Here is an 18,436-nt window from a genome sequence, read left to right as displayed (position 1 = left end):
TGATTACTGTAAAAGTACACGTTTTCTGTCCATGAAGAAAAACTGGGCCCAGCTCAAAAGACATTTTCTAAGGATATTTAAAGGCCACGCACTGTTTACCTTCCACATCAGATGCAAGGCATAAGCTCTACTTTTCTCTTTATTTAAGGATCTCTTTGAAGCTAACAGAGCCAAGAAAAGGGACAGAGTTTGTGCCCGACTAAGAGTTTATAAGGTGAACTGATGGCCACTGTAAAAAACATTGACCCAGCTGATTAATGTGAACTCTGAATAATTCCCCTAAATTCAAGTAAATTTGTGGACCCTGTCCCTGAGCTAATGACATTTTTAGACACTATAGGGGGGTCAGATGAGTAAAAAGGTGGGATGTCCCATCTGCTTCAAGAGATAAAATGACCCATCACCCAGCCCTTAACATTGAAAGGAATGTAAAGTGATTTGATTGATGGCAGGGTCAACAAAGAAGCAGATGGCTCGATCCACATCTTAGTGAAAGAAAGAAATGTGATGTTTATGGAACTCAAATTATGCATATGACTTTAGATTACCATAGGTGTTATAGAGAATCATACTTTGTCCATTATCTTTGGATCCATGACACTTGCAAAAATGGGGCGAATATCACTGAAAAGCTTATGAAAAGTGCCATCTGATAGTACAGCTCCCCTAAAAATGTGATCTTGAGAAAGGTGTTACAAGCTAAAATGAGATGATAATAGCTGCCAAGAAAAAGTCACATAGTTAAGATTCGGGGAGATGATACCTTGTTGAATTAGATATCTGTATAGAAAATCTTGTGTTGATAACTCATCTTTGTTGAATATATTACACAAATCTGCCATTCCAACCTGCAACAGCTGGCCAACATGAGACACCTTTCAATAAATCCAGCGTGATTGGACAATTTCAGAAACCTATAGTTGGTGACTCTCATTTGTAAATTCAAATTCTTGGCCATGTTGTAGTTTTTAAGGTCATAACTGAAGTGCTTTAAAATGCAATTTCAAAGGGGTGGATGGATGATGCTTAGTAACTAAAGGGACTAATCAGAAAAAAGGGGAGGACAGTAGACGTCCAATCCAGATCAAGAGCCAATCAGCTGGCACCTGATAATTTAGGTGATTTGGGGAGTGATTAAAGATTTATAAGGAGACACACAAAGGGAAAAGGGGAGAGCTGTCTGAAATCATCTCAGTTAGAAATGCTGAAGAAAATGGCTAGAGAAAGAACCTTGCCTCGGAGGTGGATTAGACCAGGAGGAAGACTAAAATCTGGAGGGAGGCGGGAGGGACAAATAAAGGAATGGATTCTGGAGGTATCCATGACTGAACCCGGAGAGGCCATCTAACCAAGTCAGTATGCAGCCCATGAGATGATTCAGGACCCCTGATTACTTTTCCTAAGCACAACACCCAGAGATATTCTATACAAGTAATCTGTCCAACCAAACCAAGCCTGTTTGATTTAATATTTTCCCATGTTGATTGGGTGGGCAGAGTAAGTAGATCCTTAACATTTTTACTAAATAATAATTTAATTCCCCTATAGCAAACTGACACAGGGCGATATCGCAAATCAATAACATTGCTTCCAGTGTGGGTAGAAATATAATGGGTTAAAGTAATTGGGCACTTCTTTTTGCCAACCCCAAAATTCCCTACAAGGAGGGGTGCATAAAAACCAAATCTTAACTGCTCCCTATTTCCCAGACCCTGCCTTAAAGCGGAGGGGTTTCCATAGTAAACTCAATGGGCCTCATGACAAGTTTGGAGACAAGTTTGACTTAATAAGGGCATGGCTGCCTCCAAACTCGGGTCCGGGTCCGTGGTCCCTGAATGGGGAAACACCGGGTCATTCTGACTTTGGGGGGCCCGGTATTTCCCCATTCAGGGAACCCGGACCCGGACCATCCCCATTCCCATTTGAGCCCTCATAGGGTGTCAAGGGCCCCCAGGTAGGATTTGGGTGGCTGTGTTGATGTAAGGTGACAGATAAGTACACACACAGCAGGAAACTCATCAAGAAATAAAAGTAGGCAACTGTAGTTGTGAACAGAAAGGGGCAGGAAATACAAAGATACAAACAAACTGGATTCCCTCTTGGGGTGTATGCAGATATGGAAAAAGAGTGTTCCACGGACCTTTGGAAACTCCAACCTTCTGCACGGATTACTATTACAGAGGCCCACTATGTCTGCTCATGGCTGGGAACAACAGCTGTGGGTGTCTGTTAAACAGAAAACGCGACAAGGGAAGTGGCAGAGGTTGCCTACCAGAAACCAACAGTCAAGCTCTGTACAAAGGATCAACATAAGACACAAGAACAGAAATAACCAGGGACAAGGAAGTCTAAGAGAAATCTAGCAGAAGGGAATGAAGGAAGAAACAGTACAATAGAAATGGGTAAACTAAAGGGGAGGACAGAGGATTCAAGGAAGAGAAGGACAGGGATCAAGAACAAGGGGTTGCAAACAAGGAAGAGAGCAGCAGCCAGGAAAGAGGGGGGCTGCAAACAAGGAAGCAGGGCTGCAGTACCAAATGGTACAAGGTACAGAAAAACTGTAGTGGATTGCAGAGGACTGTAGTAGGCTGCTAGGCAGAGAGTCCAGAGGAGCAGGACTGAGAGCTGTAGTAGGCGGCAGACAGAGAGCCCAGTAGGGCAGCAAGGAGCGAACCCAAAGGAACAGGGCGTAGAGGTAGATAGACCCGAGGGTCAGGGCTGAAAGCAGAAGAGTGTAGCAGGCTGCAAGGCAGGGAGCCCAGCGGAGCAGAGCAGCAAGGAGCGAGCCCAGCGGAGCAGAGCAGCGAGGCAGGGAGCTCAGCGGAGCAGAGCAGCAAGGAGCGAGCTCAGAGGAGCAGAGCAGCAAGGCAGGGAGCCCAAAAGGCTAGGGCTGTAGGTGGCAGGGTGTAGCAGGTTACAAGGCAGGAAGCCCAGAGGAGCAGGGCTGTGAGGCAGGGAGCCCAAAAGGCTAGGGCTGTAGGCAGCAGGGTGTAGCAGGCTGCAAGGCAGGAAGCCGAGAGGAGCAGGGCTGTGAGGCAGGGAGCCCAAAAGGCTAGGGCTGTAGGCAGCAGGGTGTAGCAGGCTGCAAGGCAGGAAGCCCAGAAAGAGCACTGGAACAAAAGCAGGAAAATGCAGCAGCAGGCACAGCATACAAATTCGAGCCAAAAGGCAAAAAGGGGCTGGGAGGACTCTTGATGCAAGAGACTGAGCTCCTGCAGGCAGCTGCTTAAATACTGCCCTGCCCTGTACTGAGGCAGGCTAATTGGCAGCACCTGGAGCAGCACACCTGAATACAATCTGCCTCCTCCCTCTCTGGTCCTGAGATGGTGGAAGCAGCACTGATCCCTAGGGCTTCTGGGGATTGTGGTTCCAATGCTGACAAATGGGAATGGCCAGGAATTCATAGCTGTAGCAAGGTGCATTGTGGTGCATGTAGTTAGTTGAGTTATATAAGAAGGCACCAAAGTCACGCAAATGGGAATTAAGTACCAACGTGTGAATAGGGGTTGTTCCAAGAGTATTCTGAAGATAAATGAATAACAAATAGTCCATGATGGTTGCCAATGTGTGCGCCCATGGCGCTGGCATGAGATAGGGCTCAAATGGGAATGGGGAGCATGCTAACAACGGGCCCGTTAATGACGGGCCCGTTGTTAGCATGCTGGTCCCCTCGCGGGACGCACAAAGGACGTCTGGTCTGACCAGACGTTCAGAGCGGGTCCTGCGAGGGAACCTCGGAATGAGGCGGTACGGGGTTAACGGCGCCGGCCCCTTTACGGGCGCCGTTAACCCCTTACCGCCTCACTTGTAATGAGGCCCAATATCTGGGTTTGAGCTGGGGCAGAAAAGCGTCTTGCCAACTTAAAAAGAGTTAAGTAACTTATTTAAAAGCACATCTCTGCAGAGGGTTAGAAAGTGATTCCTAAGAGAAGGAAAATATTTCATTGCATAATGGTGGAGGAAAAGGGATTCCAAATCTATATAAAAAGTGTTTCTGCTAGCATTGCCAAGTGCACAGGGAGAGTAAAAATAAAGAGCACTGCATGTGTGAAATTGCTTTTGTCAATAGAAAAATGTTGCATGTTATTAAAATTAAACTTCATGTTAAGTATATTGCAAAGTGTATGATCCGGTCAGGTTTTAAGGTGCTCCATGTTATACAGCAAACCCCATGCAAAGTATATGGCGAAGTTAAATTGTTTTGTCATGTCCACGGTGCTGCAGAATTCTGTACATTAAGAGTATTTTGTGAGTGACCCAGGTATCTGAATCTATAGACCTGTGTTTCTATGTAACCAGGGTGGAAGTAACCTAAAAAGGAAAACTGTACATGTTGTGGGGTTAAAGAGTTTTTGATCTGTGCTATCCTAAACCAACTAGTGTTTTCTATTTGGTTGAAAAGTGCATGTTAGGAATGAAAAGCATTTGGGCCAGAGAGTGAGCCCAAATGTGTTTGTGATTTTGTAAAGATATTACTTTTCCTATTTGTTAAAAAATATATATTCTTTCTACACCATGGCCTAATTCTTGTCTTATCTATGGAACATGGGTGAGGGATCTACATGGTATGATATGGTAGATAGACAGGGCTAGGTTGAACAAGATAAATATTTCCCTTGGTGTGGCACTTTTGATTTGGGGAGGAACAAGTCCCTGCATTAATGGTTGCCCCAAAGATATCTCCTACAACCCCTTAATTTCTCCTAGGAACATCTATGTTTGTTTAAATCTCCCAGCAGAGCTGGCACCTGACCAACAGGGTCAGTCCCTTTCTACCTCTCTGTAGACTACTTTTTGGCTTTTGAGGTCCCAGCATACAGCAACCTCTATTTGATGCTACATGGCATACATTTGCCAGATGTGAGAAGAACTAAGTAAGATAGTCTGAGTCCTTCTTCCAGAAAGCTATTATCAGAGTTGGGAACTTCATCAACAGGCCCATTGTGGAAGACTGCATGATTACCTCAGAATAGTATAGTAGAATCTTATGCAGTGTTTTGCTGATTAATAGTAACACAATGAGTAGAACGCCATGGTTTGGCAGAGGCCCTGCATCTATTGGGATGGTAGCTCGGAACATTTGCAATCGATGACACCATGATGCAGTCAGTCTTTAGTGTTCTTAGAGGTGTTGCGGTATAAAGGTCTGAGTCCTCCTTGATCATAGCCTGACGAGCAAGAATCACTTTTACTAGGGCAGGGTGAAACCTCAATTTGATCGAAAGAAGAATACAATGAGCAATGTTTTTGTTTCACTGGCAGGCTTGACAAGGCCTTCATGGCATACTTCACAGCACCTCTAACTGCCCCAATACAATACCAGTGCTGGTGCAGAAAGAGACAACAGTCCCCCGCTCTCTGATATGTGCAGGGCTTTCAAACCTGGGAAGCCAACCAGTGTGAACCCTCAGTAGCCATCTAGCCAACCGCCTTGTGGCAAAATTAATCTTCATTTTCATGGTTTTGCCTCTAGGTTTTGCGGCAGTGCATGATTTCTGGAGGGAAGAACTTGGTTGCTGCTAGTCCATGATTCCAGCTTCATAACTCTAGCGGAGAACATCCCTCAATAAGGACATAAGGAAATCAACACTTTGGGCCTCATTATGAGGTCCCCGGGCTGGTAAAAATGGCAGAAAATTGCTGGTAATACAGGCACCAGGATCTTTACTAGTTCAGGGAAACCCAAGTTTGCCGGTGGGTGCTGTGATCTACAAGCAGGCCTGACCTGCTGGTAGATCAGGCCCCTAACGGCAAAGAAATGGCAGAATCACTGGCACCGGTACTACCAGTGCAGGTCATTCTGGCAATCCCATCCCATGGAGTCCCACTGGACTCCATGGAATGGGAATTTACTGCCATCTCTGCCGCCTGTAATATCTCGGTAATACCGGAATATCAGGTGGCAGAGATGGTAGGTGCAGTTTCCCGGTATCCTGCTGGAATTACCAGTGGGATACCGGGAAACTTGTAATGAGCTCCTTTGACCTGAAAAAGCTGGAGACTTTGAAAATGTGGAATGTTGACACATTTGCCGGCAAATTGCAAGGCACTTTCCTAACCCTACCTTCCAATATCTCTCCTTTCCAGGTACTTTCCCTATTCCACGAACGTATTTTAAATTGTACTCACTTCATAAGCTTATAGGCATCAGATTTATCAATAGTCCTCGAGCTCCAGGCTCCTTTATAGTAGCTCCCTATATCTTTGCATGGAGCCCAACACACTGCTCGCATTCCTGTGTGCTAAGTCTTACAGGAGTTGGGTAAACGTCTGATCAGGCTCGGTTCAGATATTCTGTTGGTCTGTAATCCTTCCAAATCTATGCCATGCTCACATGATGATTAATGTGTGCTGTGGTAGATGTGCAGCATGCCACGTAGCCTGTAAACTCCTGCTGTCCACAGACACTGGACAGGAAGAGCTAAGCAGAAGGTAGGATTCTGTTCTCCTTGGCGTTACCCTGCACAACACTCTCAGGACCTCCCGCCACCCAAGACTTGGTGGATGAGACTCGTGTCGACTTAAACCCCATTTCGAGGGCAATGCAGAAGAGTGGCTGAGCGCGTGCAAAAGGTTGGCTGAGGAGCAGTATAGTATGTTCGACATGGCTGTTGTTCTGCAGTGTCAGTGATGGTGTTCCGTAAGACTGTGGTTCAGAGGATGGGTGAGGATCTCTGGAGCATCAATGAGGATGGCTAAGGTAGAGCAAGAATATTTGTGACTCTCTGCAGAGCATGCTTGAGTGTGAACCGAGTATGTCGGTGGGTATTCAGAGCATCCCTTGTACTGCACAGATCATGGCTGGGGCGGGAAAAAGATGCTTGGGATGGGTATAGCATGGCTGGGGTTTGCGGAAAGCAGATCCGGCTGCGCAACCTGTGGTTGTTGCTGTGCATGGCATGGCTGAAGGTGTGAAGGGGTTGGCTAAGTATCAGATGTCGGGAACTAGGACAGATGCTTAAAAACACAATCTGGAAGCTGAGTGCAGACCGATCCAAACCCCAGTGAATAGAAAGCCCCACATCATGCTGCAGGACAGGGAAAGTGGCCCCTGATCCCTTTTGGAAAAGAAGACATATGTGGAATAGTAAACTCAGCATAACACTCTGTGCACATGAACACATTCCCTCCCCTGTGTGCTTAGGGTCTTACGAAACGTCGTCTGGTGAGGAAAGGCTTCATTCACGTGAAGAGGAAGATCACCATAGTACCAGAGGACGCGTGGTACCCAAACAAGGGCTGCAGGGAAGTGCACCACAGGTGCCCTGGTGCAAGCTAGTGTGGCAGCGAGCGAGCTCCTGCCCGATAAGGAATGTTGATAGATGGCTTACTGCTGCCTAAACCCTTTAATGTGACCCGGGAAAACTAACTAATCACTAGATCACCTTACTGACACTGACCTGGAAGCACTTATTTGTTACTGGATTGTCTTACTGACACTAACGCGGAAGCGATTACTAAATACTGGATCCCTTTACTGACACTAACCTTGAAGTGCTTACTAGCTGCTGGATCGCCTTACTGACACTAAACTGGAAGTGCTTACTACTTGCTGGAATGCCTTACTGACGCTAACCCTGAAGCACTTAGTAGTCCCTGGATCACCTTAATGACACTGACCCAGATGTGCTTACTATTTACCTAAGTGTCTCTTAATGTTGTAATTACTCTTTCTTGTGAATGCAATGCATGTTATGCCACGGTCTGCCAGAAACCCAATTAGGTGTACTGATGCACTACGAAATGGCCACTTAGTATGAGGCAGCACCTGCAGCAATTTATTGATTTAAAAATACCAAGTGGCAGATCATAAAATCAATGATCAAACTTTCAGTGTCTTAACTTTTGAGTCCTGTCATGGCCAACTAATCATGTTAGAAAGAGGTCCACGATTTTGCTTCCACAATGCCGCTTCTACTTCCTCTCGAATGCCATCTCACTCACCCACGCAGTGTAATCACCTCCCTGACACTTGCCAGAGATGCATAATAACCCTAATGCTGTCATTTGCTGTGGAATGCCTCTTTGCCCTGCACTCTCCATAATTATTTTTACTAGGGTATTTATTGAGCACGGACCTGGTTTCGGAAAGCAATGGAGCGCTTCACAATCATAGGAGGAAGATCCAGGTTAGGGGACAGACTAAAAAGGGATTGGGGATCTAATAACAGGGGATGGAGGGCAACTGTCAGCAATGGATCTTCAAGTTACCAGGGAGGAAACCGTGGCATCAGATCCCGAGTCTCAGGTATTGTGGGAGTGGATGGACCCAGTAGTGAGGGAGGAGCAATTCCTTGGGGAGGAGGATCTTGAGCTCCTTCCTGAACTGTAGAAACGAGGGGGCAAGTCAGATGTTAGATAGGATTCTGGGCTCTACAATGAATGCTGATGGGTGGCTCCTAAATATACAGGTGCTAGGAGCACAATAGTATACCACTGTACCAATCCCTTTCTCTCTTACATACAATCCCGTTCACATGATTGGTGCTATTATCCAGGTGGGTGAAATGTAAAGCTGGGTTCATAGTGACATTTTCGAATGTCATATTTTCGAAATGCCATTTGTTCGACACCAAAATGCAGAGAAAAAAAATTTCGAATGTTTTTTTTTAATTAATTTTTTTAAATGGGGGGGTTCCCCCTAACCCTCTGTTTTTATAGACACTTTTTTAAACTTACGAAATAAAAATAAAACATAAAATAAAAATAAAATCGGATTTTTTTTTTTCTGCATTTTTTTTGTACAAAATGGCATGTCGAAAATATTGTTTCGACAGTTTAACTGGATACTGTAAACCTGACTTCGGTGTTGCATCTGGTGTTTTTGCAACAGGCAGAAAACCCAAAAGGCCACTTTTGCAAATAGTTGCAATTCTTGGCAAAACCCCTTTTACGATTTGCACACCTGTCCCAAAGGGGATGTATTCATTTGCCATTTTGATAGTTATGGAAGAAACCTATTTAATTTGCACTGCCTCTTCGACATGCAAAGGCTTTGCTTCATCTGGTCTGCATTGCCTCAAGGTACCACAAAAGTGATTTGGCAGAATATTCCTCCTCTGCGAACGCCATTTCATGCCTTCAAAAATGAGCAAACTGAAATGACTACCGGAGGTTCTGTGCTGTGGTGTTTAGATGGGTAATTTAAAAACTTGTTTGAAGCCAATATTGGAAGGGCTAACACAGAAAGCATGTGTGTGTTTATGGGTGCAGTAGAGTACGGGAAGGGAGCTAAAGACAGAGTGGCTGGGGTAGAAGCACAGATGGTGCTGGCATCTCCCACGCTCTCGAAACAAGGGCGGGGATTAGTAAAGACCACGGACACATAGGTTTTAGGGGAAGAAGATGCATGGGGAAATAAGGCACTATGAGAGGAACACTGGGGGCAAAAGAGGGACTGGGCTACAAGGAGCACCAGAATCTGGGATCTAGAGTGTGCGTGGGAGCGATACAAAGAGAGAAAGAGGACATTGGACTGAACACAGAGAGTGGCGTCATCTCCAGCGCATTAAGGACTAGTGTTGGGGTGAAGGAACTCTGGGGAGAAGTGAATAAGTTAGGAAGGTCAGGACTAAGAGAAGTAAAGAAGCACTGGGGGAAGGAATAATAAGGTGAGATCAAGGAGCGCTCGGCAAAATAATCATTGGGTAAGAAAGGAGCTTTGTGGGGACAAAAAAGCAATCGGGACACAATGAGCACTGTGTGTTGTACAGGTAGCACTGACAGGAACAAAGGGAGCATTGGACCAGGTGCAGGGACCACTGTGAGAAATGTGGATAGCCCTAAGAGAGTCAGAGAGTGCATGGAGGGAGTTCAGGGATCCCTGGAGGGTCCAAACATTAGGGAAGCAAAAAGGCCAAGAGGAGAAGGGGGCGAAGGAGCAGCAGTGTGGTGCCAAGGAAAGATAGGGTCAATGGAAACACTGGGACCCAAGACAGCCGAGCTAGAGCTTGCACTCCTTTGTCATAAAGCTCTGCCACCACCTGTGACCAGAAGTCCTTGTCCCAGAGTGCCCAGTGGTGGAGGAAAGCAGCACTGAGCGGGTGATGATACTGAGATCGAGGGAGGTACTGAGAGGAAAAGAAGCAATGAGGGGAGTGGGAGAACTGGGTACAAAAGGATCACTAACCAGATTTGTAATGCTGTAGTTTTGTGAGAGTGCTAAACCTGTTTTTAGATAAACTAAAAATGTTTATGATGTCTATTGCCCTTTTTGTGCTTGAAAGCGGATTCTGTTTCAGAGCTGTATTACAGTTTGCTCATTCATTTGTACGTTCTTCCATGGCATAGGTTATAGCAATGCATATGCTGTGTTCCGCCTGCATAAATGTGTGTGAGTAGTAAGAAAAGAATTGAATAAAGAAAATTAATATTAAAAAAATGACTACCTAAAGGAAAATTAAATCTAGGCCACACTACACAGTCACATCAGGTCAGTAGGGCCCTTAGATTATTCTCTTTCCTTCTAGCAGACCTTTCGGGGTTTTGATGTGTCACCAAAATTTGGCTCTGCCATTATTTGTTTTCCAGTGGACTTTCATACATTCACAAAAGGTAGGACTGAAAAAAGTGCAGTTCAGAAGGAATCCAGGCAAAGGGACTTTTCTTCCCATGTTTAACTGGTTATGTTTCAGAAAGCAAGGATATCGACATGATGGTGGGGGGATGCACGCGCCCCTTTGTGGGAAGCCCTGGACAGGACGTCATATGATACGGTGTCTGGAAGTGGGTATTGAGAAAGGACTAAATACAAATTAAATGATATTTTATGTTGGCAGGAGGATTTCACTTTGGTCAGGTGACCAAGGACTGTGAGAAACCTAAGGGTATCCTCACTCCTACTCCCCCTGGATCCTCTTCTCCGGTGGCCAGGCAAAGGCCATTGCTTCTGGATCCTGACCTTGGGGGTGGAGAAGCGAGGGAGGATCACCTGGGTGGAGGGTTTTCAGGGATTGGGTGTGGGGTACCCGCAGGTGAGACGTGGTATCCCCTTTCCCTATTGAAGACCAACCTAACACTTCCCCTGCCTTTATAGGCTACTGTAAACCATCTCCCCATATTTCCCCACATTTTACATCTGACAGTACTGGGACGAGGAAGAGGCAACTGAGAGTACTGAACACTAAAAGCTTGTTTCACCACTCTAGTACTGGGACAAGGAAGATGCCTGCAGAGTACTGTGTGGGTCAGGCATGTCCCTTTAACTATAGTCAGGCATGTCTAATTGAGATTCCACACATGTAACCTGTAAACTGTTTGCCGGTGTATAAAGGGAGAGTCAAGGAGCAACCGGGAGGCCTGTGTGGGAGAGACCAGCAGAGGACCCACCTCATGAGGAGGTGGCTGTGGTGGGGACTGAGAGGAAGCCAAGATGCAAAATGGCACCCCAGAGGACCTGTGGAGCCCAGGGCGAGTTGGGCTGTTAGGCTGCTGCAGGTGTGGGAGCCTCCCTGGTGGAGAGAGAGCAGCTGGAGCTGTGAGTGAGCAAGAAAGAATAAAGGACACCGTCCCCATCCGTACAGAAGAAGCAGAGCTGCCGGCGTGTGCTGGAAAGCACCCGGAGTGCGAGCGGGCTCGCAGAAGCCGGCATGCCAGCCTGAATAGCAGAAAGGAAGCAGGCAATCCACCGGAGAGGAATGCAGAGGACCGGCGAGTGTCACCTAGAGGGCAGTGCATAAGTAACAAAGTGCTGAATGAAAACTCGCATATTGTATACCAAACTAAATGAAATTGTGCATGTTGAATACAGAACTGAATGGAAACTTGAAACAAAGCTAAATAACGCATATTGAATACTGAACTAAATGGAAACTTAAAACCAAGCAAAATTAAGCATATTGAACACTGAACTGAATAAAACTTTATGGGCAAAGCCAATAGCTGATGAAAGCCAACAGGGAATGTGCCCATTTGAAAGCAACCTACGGAAAAGTGCACAAGTGTGAAAGAGTGCCACAGAAAGGTGGGGCTTGGACAAGACCACCACAAAGTGAACTTTATAAATGGATATAGTGCGGCAAGGCCAAAGACTGGCAAGAGATGTGTGACACATTGTGGCATATCCAAGAGGCTAACCAAGAGTAGCCAGCATAGTTTGAAACTGCACATAGAGTCAAGAGGTCAACAAAGAGAAGCTAAGTGAATGTGAATCTGTACACAGGGGCAAGTACAGAAGTACCTGTGTGGGATGAAGAGCTTAGGGTTCCTGGTTGCGTGACCTGTGATGGGTGGACCGTGTGGTCTGACAACTTCTCCTAGACCAGTGAGCCCTAAATTGTGAAAGTCAAAGACTTTGTGAAACAAACCAAGCAGAAGCACTGGGAGGTAACTGGTAATGCAATTCAGAAGGAAGGTCAGGCTGACCTAGAGTTGTGTTGAACTTTTAAAGACTGAAACAAATATCATTTGCTATGTTGAAGTCTTGGGGAAGAGAACCCTGAGACCTGATGAACTGCAAATGTAGTCTTGAGGACGTAGCCTCAAGACCCTTTTCCTTTTAAACTGTGGTGCCTGAAACTTGGGGAGGGGAACCCTGAACATTGTGTGGAACTGTATTGCCTTGAACTTGGGAAAGGTAACCTTGAAACATTTGTGGAACTTTCTTGAACTTGGGTAAGGGGAGCAGAAAAGAAAGCTAAGAGTTGGAAGAGACTAGCACTTTGTGTTAATCCCTATTTCATTTACTATTGGCACCCCTTCACACTGCTTAACTTTAGTTGTGAAGGCAAGGATAGGTTTTGGACGGAGACACCTTTAAGTTCAACTTTCTGACTCAGACTTTCCTTAGTTTCATTCAGGTAGGTACATTCCAGCTTAGCATAGTGCAAGATAGGCCTTCTACCATCCTGACATTTGATTTAATAAATCCTTTTGTTTTGAACTTTTAATCTGTTTTCTGTGTCTTGCTTCATGATGCCTTCACAGGATCTATGAAGGTAAAGGGCCTGGAGGGCGGGTCAGGTTAGTGCGGTCCGTTCATGAAAGACGTAGGTTACTATGCTTCTTGTCTTGTAAGACAACAATAAAGCTGTCCCTGTTTGTCATCACCAGAAATTGATGTGTGAGACTGTTTTCTCAGACAGTCCTGACGCTGCAATTAGGATCTGTCATGCAATGTGATAGCACCAACAACTTATTATTATTTATTGGGTATTTATAAAGCACCTATACAGCAAATGGTGTTTCAAGGCACCATAAGACAAAAAAGGGGGAGGGGAATAGGGATGAAAAATAACAATAACTTTCTTACTAGGCCTTGTGTCATTTGGATCTTACAAGTGCAGTAAAAAGAAGTGCAAGGGAGTTGGGTGTGGGGAGAGGGGGAGTGCCAGTCGGAGCAGAATGCGATAAAACTAGTGTAGGACGGGAAGTGCAGGGCAGAGTGGAGAGTGTGTAATTGCTGGGGTGGGGGAGGAGAAGGGGGCGAGAAGGGCTCCAGGGGCTAGGCGAATGCCAAGCAGAGGCCAGGTGGACAAGTGCCAACGAATGCAGGGAGTGCAGGGAGTGAAGGTCCACATGCTAAGTGCGAGGACTGGGGTGGACTGGGTGAGGATGGCCTGGTGTCCTGTAGGATTCAGAAGGAACCAGGCAGGCAGTCAAATGAGGCAGTCAGGGACATTAGCGGGGGAGGAGGAGAGGGAAGGAAGAAGAGAAAAGTGGATCTTGAAGAGCTTCTGGAACTTAAGAAGATCCGCCGCAAGCCTGAGAGGGGCAGGGAGGCCATTCCAGAGGGAAGCTCCTGTGGAAGAGAGAGAGAGATAGAGAGAGATCTACCCCCACTCTCTGTTTGGAAAAGTGTCTGATCTTCAGAGCTAGAAGACCAAAGGACTATAGCAGGGAGGTATTTAGGGAGAGAGAGTTGGATGTAGCCGGGCCCCAGGCTCCAGAAAGCCTTTTGGATGATGCAGAGGGTATTGAACTTGATCCTCGCAGCAACCAGGAGTCAATGGAGTGATTTTAGGGCTGGAGAGATGCGGTCCATGGGCATGAGGCCATGGATAAGTCTTGCAGTCCTCTTCTAGATTAGTTGAAGGGGGCAAATGCAGGATAAAGGCAGATTGAGGAAGAGGCTGTTGCAGAAGTCCAGTCTAGAGAGGACCAGAGCTCTGGAGACATTGAGTTTCTGGGGGAAGGTGAGGAAAGTGAGAATGCCTCAGAGGAGGTGCAGTTGAAAGTGGGCCTTCTTGGCATGGTCCGCGATGTGAGGAGAGAAGGAGAGAGAGGAGTCGAAGATGACACCAAGGTTTTTTGCCTCACAAGAGGGTGAGGAGACGGGACTCATGGAGGGGTGCCAGAGGGTAGGAGGAAGGAGTGAGCTGGGGTCCCAATGAAAAGGGTCTTAGTCTTACTGGCATTAAGGCAGAGATTGTCAGCAGCACACCAGGCCTGAATAGCAGACAGACAGTCAGGAATGAGAGAGGAAGAAGAGGATGCAGTGGAGGGAAGCTTGAAGGAGAGCTGCGTGTCATCTGTATAACACTGTATGAGGGGAGAGAAGGCGGAGATCAAGTGGGCCACAGGGGCAAGGTAGAAGTTGAAGAGCCATGGCGAGGGGATAGAGCCCTGAGGGACGCCGTGGGTGGAGAATGTGATGGAGGGGAGAAAGGGCGCAGTTAAACCTGGGAAAGTTGATCAGAGAGAAAGGAGGTCAACCAGTCCAGTTCCAGGTCTGTGATGCCAAGGGTGTCACAGAGCCAATTTATAAGGGTGGCATGATTGACAGTATCAAAGGCAGAGCAAATATCAAGAAGGATGAGAATGGAAGGAGAGTTGGAATCGAGATTTGAGATCAAGTCTTCACGGGTGTTCAGGAGGGCAGTTTCCATGCCTCTGGCTGCTGTGAAGCCATACTGGTTATCATGGAGACAACCAACAGATTCAGTGTGGTGGATCAGTTTGGAGATGACCAGCTTCTCCAAGAGTTTGCCCAGGAAGGGGATAATGGAGATAGGGTGGTAGTTAGCCAGGCAGGAGGAGTCGGCAGAAGGCTTTTTGAGGAGAGGTTGCACAAGGGAGTGCTTGAGGGGTAGAGGGAAGGAGCCAATGGCAAAGGAGTGATTGCAGAAATCACCCAAGGCTGGAACAAGGGAGGCAATATTGTCTTTGATAGTTCTGGAGGAGCAGGCGAGCGCCTTTATGGAAGAGACTTTCATAGAGAGGACTTGTCTAATAACCTCATCTGGTGGCAAGCTGGTCTGGTAAAGAGTCCAGGGACACTCTGGCAAACTCTTCCGATGTATAGAGTTAATACAATTCACATAACGGGAATGGGACACAACATAGCCCACCTTAAATAGTGTCAGAGAGGGTGAGTCCAAAGCCAGTGCCACTCAGCAATGTCTCTGTTTTTAATTTGCTTCCCACTCATGACCCCATAGGAAGAAGAGTTGTAGTATGTGTGGATCAGGGGCAAGTGGATTTTTGATAGATTGATGCTAAAACTAGCAATAGTTATGGGTATGGGTCAGTCAAAGGAGATGCCCGTATCAACTAGGATAACACCTGTTCACTGTATGTTCACCAGTCATAACAGACCCATGTCAAGGCCTGGTATCATTTGGCACAGGAAAATAGACACACACAATTGCAGTTTGAAGGAATCTTCCATTTGGAACTGTTATCCACACTAAAGCATGCATTAGAATCAAATAAGGGAAAAATTAGTCCAAAATAATTGGGGGTGTATGACACATGGTTTGAGGAAGTTTTGAGAGTCAGAATGCATCCAAAATAAGGGGATGGGAGGATTTTAATGGGAAATTGCGCTGGTAAATTAAACATTTAGGGAATCAAGAGGCGAAAGAAAAGAGGCAATGCTAATCTGGCCACAGATTGTAGATGACAAACAAGACAGTGGGCCTCATTATAAGTTTGACGGTCCAGGAACTACGGTACCAGTAAGCTTGCCTGTACCGTAGTTCCCAGACCAGCAAACTATGAGCTGTGCTCGCCGGTGCCTTTCTGCCCGCTATGTCTGACCTGGCGGGCAGAAAGGCACTCGCGAGCACAGCATGTCGGATGCACCGACACTGTTTATAACTGTGCTGGTGCATCCGATCTCCCCATTCCCATTGAGCCCTGTGGGGATCAATGGGAATGGGGAGCATTCCGTTCTGGCACCCGCGAAAGGGCAATTACCGGGTCTGGCAGGTCCGTAATGACCCGGTAATTGCCCATTCGTGGGTGCCGGAAAGTTTCAGAGGTTTGTCGGCAGCCTGCCGGTTTTACCGACAAGGCTACCGCCAAACTTCTAATGAGGCCCAATGAAACTGCAGAGGATTGAATATACTTTTTCACTAATGTAAGTGCCCTGGCTACTCAGGGGGTACAAGTGGTCATCACAACTTCCCTGCCCTGGCAGTTTCTGCAATAGTTACCCTGCTCCCCTAACCACATCCAGTAGTGGTAGTCCGACAACCCATTGTGAGCACTCATGAACTTCTTTCTGAGGTTTTGGGAGTTGTTGCAGGCCCTAGATTCTCACAAGTACTTGTTGCTTCCCCTTTTGCTGCATCCCTGACTAGGAGTTGTGCAAATTATGGGAGGGACCATGTGACTTTTCAGGTGCCCCTCAGGCTGGTTCCTGGGCAGATGGGAGGTGAGGGAGACAACAACTGATTTGTAACAGCCCATGTTCCATGACATTCATGTGATTTGGGAAACCTGGTGAAGGATTTCCCTAATATCTGGGAAGAGCCTCAGCATTTTTTCAAAGAGCTCCAAACAGCCGTCTAGTGTTGCAATACTGGATGGGCCAACATGGAACAGCTTGTGAGGATAGTAATGTCTCCAGAGGTCAGACAGAGGCTTACTCTGCAAGCCCTACGGCAGTGGAAGATCCTGGGATAGGAGATCTATTAGACCAGGCTTCAAAGAGAACGATATATGCTATTCCACCAGTGTGTCCCAGAAAGACATATTGAGGTAAAATATGTAAATGTTATCAATTAAAGGGGGGAATGCCCAGCCGATTACCTAGATAGATTGAATGTATTGCTCACACAGCACTCATGTATCACAATACTGGATGAACTGGCTCAGGAGGCGATAGCTAATTCCTTTGTATAAAGCGTACAATCCAAGCTACAAGCTCAGCTGAAACCAATTTGTGTAGGGTGACAGAACAAACCTTTGTCAAAATGAGTGATGGCTGAAAATGACTGGGTTGTGTGCCAAGAACAGAAGAAAGAACACATTGAGAATAATACTGACACTGAAGTTACACATTCTATAGGGGCAAGAACCCCCAGTGGATAAGGGTGGGTTCACAGGTTGATTCAGAGGGGGAGCGAGAGGAAGAGGAATGGGAGCATGAAATGGAATCCCACTGGGACAGCCCGGGGAGTATTTAGATCAGATTCATGACAATCCTCCTCCCTCTCCCGGACAAGGTACTTTCTCCAACACTAGTGAACCACTGTTCTCCCTAAGTAAGCCACCCCATACCCAGCAAGAAGAACAACAAAACTGAGACAGCCTTTCTATGTCTGCCTTGATGCATGTGGATCAAGCCGTACATGCAGTGCAAAGTTGATGGAAAAGAGATTCCATGTTTAATTGATACAAGAGCCAGTTGGTTAGCTATCTGATTTTTTTCCAGACATCCCTTTGTCTCCTGAGACAATAAAGGCAGCAGGTATCTCTAAGACTCACGTTCCAGACCATGTTTCTGAACCAGCATTTATTATTGTAGGGTCAACCAATGACACACATGCTTTCCTCCTTAGTCCTTCTGTACATGTTAATTTGTTAGGAAGGGACTAGTGTAAATTGAACAGCACCATCTACTGTACTAGAGACAGCGTGTTTCTCAGTGTTCTCAGCCAGAATGCAGAAGCAGTCCCAGACACCTTATATGTCCTGCAAGAGAAAGCAGGACAGGACCCTGAAAATGAATGGTCCGCAGATCTGAAATATTTAATTAATACAATTCCGAAATCACTATGGTCAGTGCATGATAACAAAGTAAGTTGTATTATGACTTCTGAACCTGTTATAATTAGGATAGATCCATCTAGGAAATTGCCACGTATTTCCAGATACTCCCTACAGCATAGATCTGCAACCTTTGGCTCACCAGATGTTTTGTACTACCACTCCCACGGCCCCTCACCTTTGATTAGGATGGCTAAGAGTGACAGGAGGTGTAGTGCAAAACATCTGGAGAACTAAAGGTGGCAGACTCCTGCACCATGGCGTGAAGTGGAAGATCATATAGCACCACTAATAGAGTCTGTATTGAAGCAAAATATCATTGTACCTATGTCTACCCCCTGTCATACTCTGATTCTGCCAGTCAAGAAGCCAGGAAGAAACATTATAGATTTGTTCAAGATATAAGAGCCATATACTCAGTAGTTATTCCTGCTTTTCCAGTGGCCCTGAATCTGGCTAGTATTATGTCCTGTTTACCGCCAACTGCTTCACACTTCATTGT

General features: G+C 46.3%; 1 protein-coding gene across 2 annotated transcripts in view; it reads right to left on the bottom strand.

Moving 5' to 3' along the window:
* LOC138493249 (T-kininogen 2-like) overlaps nt 1-18,436 on the bottom strand; it is a 209,602-nt gene that overhangs the window by 22,674 nt on the left and 168,492 nt on the right. The window lies entirely within an intron of this gene.

Source organism: Ambystoma mexicanum, chromosome 10 (assembly GCF_040938575.1).
Source record: "Ambystoma mexicanum isolate Mex_15411 chromosome 10, UKY_AmexF1_1, whole genome shotgun sequence".
Classification (NCBI taxonomy): Eukaryota; Metazoa; Chordata; class Amphibia; order Caudata; family Ambystomatidae; genus Ambystoma; species Ambystoma mexicanum.
The sequence above is the reverse complement of the archived record's forward strand: the minus strand, read 5'-3'. Positions and strand labels throughout refer to the sequence as shown.